This window comes from Nannobrachium achirus (assembly GCF_963921795.1).
Source record: "Nannobrachium achirus genome assembly, contig: SCAFFOLD_112, whole genome shotgun sequence".
NCBI classification, from domain to species: domain Eukaryota; kingdom Metazoa; phylum Chordata; class Actinopteri; order Myctophiformes; family Myctophidae; genus Nannobrachium; species Nannobrachium achirus.
In genome coordinates this window covers 141,673-153,856 of record NW_027665015.1, presented here as the reverse complement: position 1 = coordinate 153,856, position 12,184 = coordinate 141,673, and the positions used below count along the sequence as shown (strand labels likewise).

Genomic DNA, 12,184 nt, shown 5'->3' with positions numbered 1-12,184 from the left:
ATGGTTCAATATTATTTTAACCAACACACAGACGTAAAAATGTATATTTGTAGCTTATTGATCAGTATTACAGTTTTTATTTTGTATTCTTTATGCCCAATGTATTTATATTAAGTTCATAAAGTTAGCATAAGAACATATGAATGCATTTGCAAGTTTTCAGGATTCCAATTAAAAATAGATAAAAAAAAAAATCAGGATTCCAATTCAAAATAATCAAAAATAGAAAAAATAGCTGATTTACAAGTTCAAAACGCATCGACCTCCACACACACAGTATTTGAATCCTCTAACAGTATATCTTTGCTATCGGGCCGAAACCTCCTAACTCAAAATGTTCATCTTTGGGAAAATGAGCTCAAGTGGAGTTAGGAGGTTTTGACCGTAGTGCCTTTTACTACTTTTCATTGGTTGAATATTATTTTAACCAACACACAGACGTAAAGGGTGTTCAATAGCACATATATAAATATGTGCTATTGCCAAAAAAAAAAACTCAAAAATGGAGTTAATAGGTTTTGGCCAGACAGTGACGATGCAATAGACTTTCCCTGTAGTTTTAAGAAGCATGTTTAACTGAAAAAAACTCACTACCCACAATGCTACAGAGTAAGATCCGGTAACGTTGGTTGGTGGAGCTCACATTGCTTCAATAAACTGACTTCTTCATTGGCATGATAATTGAGGATTCTTTTTCTCATTCCAGAAGTGTTCACCCCAGAGCAGAGTCTCCAACACCCAGCCTTCTGTCCATGAAGAGTGACTGCTCTAAAGGAGCAGTGATTGACTTCAGTAATGAACCTGGACCTCCACACACACAGTATGTCAATGAACAGCATCTCTCTCTTATAAGAGCTTTGCCACTGCTTGGTCAGGATGGGACAAGATGGTCTCTCTGCTCTATTGAGAAAACTTGTTGTGATTTGGCACTTTAATAAAATTGAATTGGCGAGGACCCCTAAATGATATGTATTTGTCCTTTTGGACCCCCTAAATGATATGTATCTGGCCTTTTGGACCCCCTAAATTATATGTATTTGGCGAGGACCCCCTAAATGATATGTATTTGGCCTTTTGGACCCCCTAAAAATCAGGGTTGGGCAACTTTGATGATGGAGAGGGCCACTATATTCCCACACTCAGTCCAGAGGGCCACAATGTACAGTGAAAGTTAACAAAATTTGCTGATCTACAAGCTCAAAATGCTTTGCAGTGTGGCGCTTTATGAGCTTGTAGATCTGCTATTTTTGCTATTTTTTATTTTATTTTTTTAATCCTGAAAAGTAAAATTGTTATTTAACTTCAAAAGCATTTATATGTTCTTCTGTTGACTGAAGTAATTAAAGCGGGTCATGTTTTCATGTTTGGAATTGTAACAGCTGAAAACAATATATCAGTATTCCGATATTAATCTGCGGGCCGCATTAAGTGAAGGTGGGGGCCGCATGTGGCCCCCTGGCTGCCAGTTGACCATTAGGGTGTGTCATGAAATGAAAAATTGAGAAATCAGGGTTTTACCTATGGTTTCAAGTTGTATTATGATATAATGAACCATAATCAAAAGCAAAAAAGTGAGTTTGACTTTATTTACCTACCCCCTTTTTTGATTGAAAAATTGCATTTTTAGGCGTTTTTGGTGGATTTTGACCATTTCCGCCTAAATCAAAATTGTTCTTATTTGTAATTTTTTTGGCAATTTTTATCATCACCATTCAAAACCAAATATTTACAGCACTTGGAAATGGTCCTTTTAAAAATAAAACCTTTATTTGCTTTCCAATAAAGCCTTTAATCTTCTGACCTGCAAAGACGACAGCCAACAAGTTGCTACCAGCCATCACAACTGATTGAGAGTACACTCTGTACACTGGACTGGTTTCTCATCTTTCACAACCTGTTATTTGAATTAAATTGGGGCAACTCACATTAGGATGGGTCCCAAGACCAGGCATGAGGCTGGGACTAGCCTTGCTGATGTGTCAGGTCCAGGAGAACCCATGGCACAGACCGAGCTACCTACCCTCTGAGGCACGGCATCTACCTGCAGGAGAAGAAGCTGTTGGAGGAAGGGGTGGATAGGAGGAACTACAGCATCAAGCAGCTGAGTATGGATGTCATGATGGAGGTGGTGAGCTGCTGGCAGAGGGCCAATGCTCAGTTCAGACCCCCAGTCATATTCAAAGACAGGTCCATAGAACAGTGGCCTGGACTGCTCTGCAGAACTTCGCCTGGAACAGAGGGGGCATGAAGAGAGAGGAGGACAGGAAGAACTTCCTAGACAATCTGGACTCCCTCTTCAACATTGCCTCCTGTAGTCATGAGATCCTCCCCTGCTCAGAGTCAGGGTGTGAGGGATGTCAGGAGGGGGCACACCTGCTGGACTGTAACTGTAGGAGAGAGAAGAGGATTCCGAAGCTGGAGCTGGCTTTCATGATGTCCATGAAGACCAGGCGGCCTCCTGGCCAGAAGGCTTCAGTCCTGATGGTGGCTAGAGCAGTGTTTGGAATCTTCAGGGTGTTTCTCTTCATCACATTCTCCTCAGCCATGGTCTCAGCTGTAGCTTCAGTGTTCTGTTCCTGCAGCAAGAGCTCTGCCTCAGCACCCCTCCTGTCATCTAACTCCTTCTGGTGTTCCTTTTCCTTCTCTGCAGTAGCCTTCTTTATCTTGTCAGCCTTTTCTTTCCGTTCATGTTGCCTCTTAGTCTCCTTTATATCAGGTCCCACCATCATCATGGAAGCCTTCTGGCCAGGAGGCCGCCTGGTCTTCATGGACATCATGAAAGCCAGCTCCAGCTTCGGAATCCTCTTCTCTCTCCTACAGTTACAGTCCAGCAGGTGTGCCCCCTCCTGACATCCCTCACACCCTAGCCTCGGAAACCCAGACTTCTTTAGGCGATCGGAAGAAAAAGAAGCCTGGGCGATCGCGTTATGATCACTGTTGTAGGAAGTGTAGAATTTCCCTAACCAATCAGAGTGCAGAGAGCGTCGCACCAAATGTGTTGACGTCATGACGCACCAGCGTTCTCTGTGCTGAGCAGAGGAGCAGAGGGGGGTGGGGGGAGGAGAACACATGCTATTGGCTGGAGACTTGCGAAGAGACTCACCGCACCCGCCCATCTGCCTACACTAAACTGTCCGCGTTAGGTTAGAGTGCTCACACCCTGACTCTGAGCAGGGGAGGATCTCATGACTACAGGAGGCGATGTTGAAGAGGGAGTCCAGATTTCCTGTCCTCCTCTCTCTTCATGCCCCCTCTGTTCCAGGCGAAGTTCTCCAGAGCAGTCCAGGCCACCGTTCTATGGACCTGTCTTTGAATATGACTGGGGGTCTGAACTGAGCATTGGCCCTCTGCCAGCAGCTCACCACCTACATCTTGACATCCATACTCAGCGGCTTGATGCTGTAGTTCCTCCTATCCACCCCTTCCTCCAACAGCTTCTTCTCCTGCAGGTAGATGCCGTGCCTCAGAGGGTAGATAGCTCGGTCTGTGCCATGGGTTCTCCTGGACCTGACACATCAGCAAGGCTAGTCCCAGCCTCATGCCTGGTCTTGGGACCCATCCTAATGTGAGTTGCCTCAATTTAATTCAAATAACAGGTTGTGAAAGGTGAGAAACCAGTCCAGTGTACAGAGTGTACTCTCAATCAGTTGTGATGGCTGGTAGCAACTTGTTGGCTGTCGTCTTTGCAGGTCAGAAGATTAAAGGCTTTATTGGAAAGTAAATAAAGGTTTTATTTTTAAAAGGACCATTTCCAAGTGCTGTAAATATTTGGTTTTGAATGGTGATGATAAAAATTGCCAAAAAAATTACAAATAAGAACAATTTTGATTTAGGCGGAAATGGTCAAAATCCACCAAAAACGCCTAAAAATGCAATTTTTCAATCAAAAAAGGGGGTAGGTAAATAAAGTCAAACTCACTTTTTTGCTTTTGATTATGGTTCATTATATCATAATACAACTTGAAACCATAGGTAAAACCCTGATTTCTCAATTTTTCATTTCATGACACACCCTAATGCACATGCTTTCCAACAACTTCAGCTTCAGGGAAATTATAATGAACACATGATTAAAACAGGCTGCATTATAATGCAAATAATTGCTAGTCACTATCACTGTCATGTGTACCTATCCTGCTGCATCTTGTCTCCAGTCCTTGGCAACGACACCCCAAGTAGCATGCAATTCCCTTCTTCGCACATGAAGTTCAATCACCCGAGAGAGACTTGGAGTAGAACCGCTGCTCCTTCACTTGGAAAGGAGTCAGCTTAGGTGGTTCGGGCATCTAGTACGGATGCCCCCCGAGCGCCTTCCTAGGAAGGTCCTCGATGCACGTCCCACTGGGAGGAGACCCCGTGGCAGACCTAAGACCAGATGGAAGGATTATATCTCCAGACTGGCCTGGGAACGCCTCGGTATACTCCCAGAGGGAGTGGTGGAAGTTACGCAGGATAAGGAAATCTGGAAGTCTCAGTTGGAACCGTTACCCCTGCGACCCGATTCCGGATAAGCGGTTGAAGATGGATGGATGGATGGATGGCACATGAACAGTTTTTCTGGCAGCCTTTGATACAGCTACATGATATTGCCTTGTCCATTGATATAGGCCAGGCTGGCTCTGTAGATGGACAGGGGACTGCCTTCCCATCACTGAGAGACCATCCATATTCAGTGAAGCAAGGGATGTCTGGCTTTGCGATGTGTGCAGTTTTATCTATTATGTCTGCAAGAGCAGCTCTTTTCAGGTGCAGGCCAAAGGCATTTTCTGTAGGTGGCAGCAGCTTCAACAGGGTTGATCGGTTATTTAGGAACTTGTACACTCTCAGCTTTGCCAGGTCAAAGTCCTCCGAATGGTCAGCTTTTGATGCATATACAGCTATCGTGAGGTCTCTAGCCTGATTCTTGACATCCTCTGAGAGGGAATAAGAGGAATTTTCACCAAACTCCTGAAGTGCAGGGAGATCTAGACCCATGCTGGTCTTGAACCATGCCTTCTTTCCAGTGAAAAAGGGATAGCTGGTGGTATCTCTGCCACTCAGGCTGTGAATAAAGGGCAGGGCACGACACTGTGCGAGTCCAAGGGCTGAGACCATGTGATGGATAGGAAGATCTGCATCCTGCTCTGTTCTCACCCACAGCTCTGGAAGGTCTAGGAGGTGGGTGGCAGCATGATATAGATGCCTATATCATGCTGCCGCCATGGGAAGGCAGTCCCCTGTCCATCTACAGAGCCAGCCTGGCCTATATCAATGGACAAGGCAATATCATGTAGCTGTATCAAAGGCTGCCAGAAAAACTGTTCATGTGCGAAGAAGGGAATTGCATGCTACTTGGGGTGTCGTTGCCAAGGACTGGAGACAAGATGCAGCAGGATAGGTACACATGACAGTGATAGTGACTAGCAATTATTTGCATTATAATGCAGCCTGTTTTAATCATGTGTTCATTATAATTTCCCTGAAGCTGAAGTTGTTGGAAAGCATGTGCATTTCTATGTGTGAAAGACCCAAAAAGGCAGTTGCATTCATTTCATTGAGATAATCTCTCTCTTTCTTATTAATGTTTTAAATAAAAAAATAATTTCTAAGATACATTGTTTTGGTCTCTGATTTTATCTGAAGTCATTGCTACAACTACATACAGTAGAATCGGACAGGAAATATAATATCTTGTTTACAGCCATTTTGACAACATGCAAACTCAAGAATAATACAGGTATAAGTCCCTTCTGTGCCATAAATCTTAGCAAATGGATTCATATTGCTTGTATTTGCAAAAGCAGTCAACAATCATGGTAGAAATTATGTTAAAGTTCTATTTTGGGAGTCCACCATCTTGCAAATATGCACAATAAAGGTCCAGACACACCCAATAATAAAATTAGCTATTCCATTGAGTCTCCCATGGTCAGACACCATGAAATAGACACCAAGTTTGCGTTTCTAGCTCATCTGGTTCAGAAGTTAGAGGCAAAACCTATTTTCTGGGTCCTTACATTATGGCGGCCATATTGTGGCGGCCATATTGGATTTCATGGAAACTTGCAATACAAAAAATGTTCATATGTATACCATTGATCGACCTGTGAAGTTTCGTGGAAATATCCCTCAGTTTAAATTTTTTCCCTATTCACCCCCCATTAAAACTAATAGGGGCTAATATTGAGGCGGCCATATTGGAACTTTGCCGTACAAATTGACCGGGTTGTCCATATAGGTTGTGATCCTACTGGGTCATAGATAATATTTCTGGTGGACAACCTTTTATGTCGGGGCAAATGCAGCACACCTTCCTTTGCCCCCTGGGTATTAAGTGGGATGTGAGGGGTCTAACTAGGTGTTTTTAATTCTTTTGAATCCATTGCAAGCATTTGTTTTGCATGAAAAACATTCCTTGGGCCAAAAATGGATCCCACACACCTTGTGAAAAGTGATGACTCATCACTAAACCATCTTTTTTTTGCGTCTGTTTTTGGCCCAATGAATGTTTTTCGTGCAAAACAAATGCTTGCAATGGATCCAGAATAATTAAAAACACCTAGTTAGACCCCTCACATCCCACTTAAAGCATATTTTTGGGAGTGATTTTTCCCTTATAGTACAGTGTATATAGTAAGTGAATGAGACACAGAATTACCCTAGCTGTCAAACATTTTGCTAGGGATGTTGAATTTCAATCTTTGTTAGATATGTTACTAGACACCTTTACGAACATATTGGTGAAGAAATTGTTTGGTAAGGAATTTATTCCCAGGGTTTTATTAAAATTCCCTGACTAAATGTCAAGATACATTGTAATGAATGACACGCCCGGGGCTGTCACGATTATTACATAATAGTCTAATCGCAATTATTTGACATAATCGCAATTATTTTGTCATAACCGTTTACACGTCGAAAAATGTTCATATTTTCAAACATTTTCAAAGATAGTGGAAATAGCCGATCTACAAGCTCACAACGCATCGCGATGCGTTGTGCGCTTGTAGATCGGCTATTTCCACTATCAATGTTCTTTTTTAAGTATAAAGTTGTCAAATATGTCAGTAATTTCTTTGTATGTTTAAGTTATGTGTCATAATTGCCTTGTGCAACTTCAAAGCCTAAAAGCCAAACAGAAATGTAATTGTCAACGACAAAAACACAATTAAATCGTTAATCACAGTTATTTGAGTGACAATTAATCGTCATGTAAAATGTCATAATCATCCCTATTCATTTAATTGACCAATTGTTAAAAAAATAAAAATAATAATAAAAAAAGATTTGATTTTAAAATGCATAAAGATCCTCTCTCTCACACTTCTGCCAGTGTGCAAGTGATCACCCTCCCCTATGCCAATGTTGGCACCGTGCCTAAGGTTGCCTACCCCCCTGGCAAATACTTTGCCTCGTCTGTGGCAAATTCTATAATTCGACAATATTTGGATCCAGGATGTAGTGGAGTAGAAGTAAAAGTACTGGAAATTGGAAATACTCAAGTAAAGCACAAATACCTCAACATTGCGCACAGTACTTAAGTAAATGTCCAAAAATCAGGCTTTGGACCACAGCGAATTGACACCCTCGGCAGTGCGTGTTCACACATAGACATCAAAGGGGGCTTGAGCCCCTGCCTTTTTATCTGTCTGTAAAAAGTGCCCTCTCCAGACCATGAATGCAGTTTTTACTGTGGTGAAAGAAATGCAAATGCCCTCTTATACCTGAAAGCAGCATTCAAGAGAATTGCCTTGTCCAAACTCTCCTGAACTTGAATGCAGCATCTTATGTTGAAAGAATTGTGTAGCAATCCATGCCGTTACACCACATCTCCAGTATTGACTTGATTACGCTCAGTGTGGTATTAAGCACCGAAAATAGCCGACCTCCAAGCTCACAACGCGTCGCAGTGCGACATGTTGTGAGCTTGGAGGTCTGCTATTTTCAATATTTTCACCAAAGGCCCTTTTAGAAATGTCAGCCCCTGCCTCTCTAACATTATCTGCACATCCTTGGTGTGCAGCACAAATGTGTGCCAGTTGCAACGTTCTGGAACTAGAAAGCCAAAGGTCAAGAAGCCGTCGATGCTCGACTCTGTTTCACCTGTCCTCACCTTTCATAATGGTTCTGTTTTGTTACTTCTTTTTATTTTATTTTTTCTCACCGTGTGTACTGTAGGTGTTTGTACTGTTTGCAACTTGAAAAATAACCATAAAAACCAACATGAAAACGAATCGCGATAAGATCGTGTATCTTCATACAGCTTGGGAAAATATGGTGATATTGTATTTTCCCATATCAACCTCCCAGTCACAGGGAGATGGCCCAACGCATGGAGGAGGTCGCCGGCGAGGCCTTGAGATCCTCCAACCAAACCCTCAGCATCCTGATGGGTCTGCTGCTGGACAACTCCACACAGGAGGACGTCATCAGTCTGTCTGGACAGTGAGTCACAACACACACGAACACACACGCACGGAGGCACGCACGCACTAGGGCATTCACCAAATATTCGAATCAGGGACGTGCTGGGCCCCTGATTCAGCACGGGGAAAAGAGTTGGAGAGGCCCTCATTGGATTTGCCATTTCAGATCATGACAAGTGACAAGCCAGTGGGGCAATTACATGAGTTATATTTTGTCGTTGTCGGGTGGAAACCTTGTATGTCCAAAACCGTTTGTTTTGTATTTATCATTTAAAAAATGATTTAAACTAGTGAAAACAGCCGATCTACAAGCACACAGCGCCTCGCGGTGCGAGGCGTTGTGTGCTTGTAGATCTGCTGTTTTCACTACTTTTGTGCGACGGCCTTGTATGATGAAGCAGGTCTTTGCTTTGCGAAAAAATTTACAAATTTGAAACTTGGAGATACAAGGTTTCTGCCCGACAGTGACGATTTACTTTGTTGGCCGTTCAGCCCCCAAAATGGAACAAAGGCCGACATTTTATTTGAATTTTTTTCCTAATGGCCGGCCGGGAATGAACCGGCTGTTCGGGAGTTGTCCTGCTTTTCCCAATGGCCAGCACGTCCCTGCACACACACACGCACACACGCACACACGCACACACGCACACATGCACGCACTAGGACATTCACCAAATATTTGAATATTCGAATATCAAAGTCACTAATTCGACGTTGTTCACCGAAGTTGAATATTCGTTTTTTTTTCTCTCTTTAAAAAATCATATCGTTTATAAAGCTTGGCGAGATAGGAAGTCATAAGAATGAGTTGTCAATGCCCCTGGTGGATGAATGTGTTAATGCTCTATACCAGGGGTTCTCAAACCTTTTTAGGCTGTGACCCCCAAAATAAACATATTTGAACTGGGGACCCCCACCCTGACAAGCACTTGGAATTGTAGGTATTAATGTGACTCGGTTCCGCAGATAAATATTGTGAAAATAGCAGATCTACATGCTCACAACGCCTGGTGTTGCGTTTCACAATGTTCGCCTCTTGCTTACTTAACAGTTTGGCCAGTCCTGTAGAATATTCGATTATCAGAATACTTTGAGGTTGAATAATTTGAATACTAAAAATCACTATTCGTGACTGCCCTAACACACACACACACACACACGCACACGCACACGCACACACACACGCACATGCACGCACGTAGTCATGCACGCACCCTAAAGCTGGTTGCACACTGCTGCGTTTTTCGTTGCGAAATGCGTTTTTCAGGGCAAGGAGAGAGAGAGAGATAGAGAGAGCAAGGGACAGAGTGGTGCGCGAAACGGGCGTCAGTGTGCAAACGTGATTGACATAACGTGAGGTTGATTTTTTTATTCACTCGTTCCGAAATTCACCCCGATATTCGGCCCGAAAAACGCAGCAGTGTGCAACCACCTTAAGGATGGATGGGCCGATATGAAGATTTCGTTTCACGGTTAATGTGACCCAAGAAATTTTCAATTACGATATTATCGAGACAATCGAAATATCTCCAACATCCATTATCCTGGGGTGGAACGTTTGCCAAAAAGTAGATCATCAATTCTTCGGCAAAGAGATTTGGTAGAGAGTGTTTTTTTTTTTGTTTTTTTTTAAGGTCCGTTTGACCAATTATGGAGGGTTTAAATTGTACAGCTTGGCTAATAAAAGGTGAATTGATCCCAGTGCATGACGGAGGATGATTTAGCGGAAAACGTAAATCCACATGATACGATTATTGTGAGTGTTTTTTTTATCACGATAACCGCTAATAATAACGATTAGTTCCATCCCTAAGGCACGCACGCACGCACACACGTGCGCGCGCAAGTCAGGAATGCAAGCACTCATGAATGCATACACACATTCATGATATGCGCAAGCATGCTGACACACACAGGAGAGTATCATAAATCTACTGTGGCACGCACTTATGCATACCTGTACATGCACACATACACAAACGCACAGTATGCGCACACACACACACACGCACACACGCATGCACGCACGCACGCACGCACGCACGCACGCACACACACACACACACACACACACAAACACACACTCCGAAGAACATATCATGAGTCGAACTGTGCAGAGGCATGTAGGCACGCACACAAACAGTACACACACACGCGCAGACACACACACACACACACACACACACACACACACACACACACACACACACACACACACACACACACACACACACACACTAACCCTCTACGTACCTCCCCACTTCCACTTCCACTTCCACACATGCAACGTTCCACGGAGGTTGTGGATGGTTGTGTCTGGATGCAGGCTGTGTTTTCCCAGAGCGCACCTCACCTACACTATATCCTGTCAAACATCACAAGGTCATACATCCTCTTTACTGCAGCCCTGCTCACACCGGGGTTGCCATGTGCTCTTATTATAAGCCACTTACAGCAGGGGTTCTCAACCTTTTCAGGCCGCGACCCCCAGAAAATCATATTTTAACTGTGGACCCCCCCCCACCCTGACGAGCACTAAGAGTTGAGGCATTACATTTTGTATAACACCGTTCTATTGTGAAAATAGCAGATGTACATGCTCACAACGCGAGGCGTTGTGAGCATGTAGATCTGCTATTTTCACAATTTCTGCATCTGATATTTGATAATTTGGCCTATGTTTAATTTGTCATTTTAGAGGTATTAAAAAGTCCTTAACTCATTATGTGCCTATCCCGAACATGTTCGGCTTTATTTCAATCCAATACAATTTTTTTTTTTATCAATTGACTGACCCTGAGCTGCTTGTAGAGTCGTGGGTGGTCCTGGCTCGTCCTACGCTAGCCAGCTAGCCATTTTACATGGTCCCTACATTTTTGAGCCCCCCAATGTTCACTGAATGTTCAGCGCCGCTTCCGGAACGACGTCCAGTGTGCCTATCCCGAACGTTCGGCTTTTTTAATGAAATGAATAAAATGATCCGAGGCCTTCTGAAGCCTGGGCCTAAATTTTCAATCCAGTGTTCGAAATCCGGCCGCCCCCCAGCCAGCCGTTAGCCGCGAACGTTGCCGCGAATCGCCGCCGAATCCAATGAAAAACCACATCTTTGGAGGCCCATATCTCTGGATTGTGTTTTTAGGGATGTGGCGCGAGGTTTATTTACGGCGAAATCGCCTAAAAATGATCTTTTAAATGACAAAATGCTAATAGCTATTCTGTAGCCATTTTCATCCGGGACCTTTCAATGACGTGCACGAACGTGAGCACGCGCGTCACTGCAACGTGAGTCACCGGATGCTAATACGCTCGCCTATGGGACAAACCCTGGCATTCTTTGGCGCTCTCTAGGGGCTGGCACTAAAACGGTTAAATTGTCACTTTAGAAATATGCAGATACCCTGTATACACTTAATCTTTATGTACCCTGAAAAGTGAAGGGACCCCAGGCTATGGCTGTTACAGCAAACTGTACTCCTCCCTCCCTCCCACAGCCAAGCCCCCAGAACCACGGTAGAGCAGCATTGAAGCAGCCATTAGCCTAGTGGTCAAACATGGGACTGCAGTTAAACCGAGTTAAACGCTACTGCGCGTGCGTATGCTAACTGTTAAGGCTACTGTTTACCCTAGTGTGCCTGCTCAGGCCTCGGCCAATCAAAAAATTTGGCACATAGAACCGCACGTGATCCGCACCTACCAATCAGGGTGTCGTATTTATGTGCCAAAAGGGCTCCTCCTGTAGTCTTCCGGGTGCTTCAAACGCCACTGAGCAACTTGCATTG

The 12,184-nt window shown here is 43.8% G+C and overlaps 1 protein-coding gene across 1 annotated transcript in view; it reads left to right on the top strand.

The window, feature by feature from the left end:
- The window catches only part of LOC308280658 (uncharacterized protein), a gene marked incomplete at its 3' end in the record, with an annotated part of 58,761 nt that overhangs the window by 26,034 nt on the left and 20,543 nt on the right, over positions 1 to 12,184 (top strand).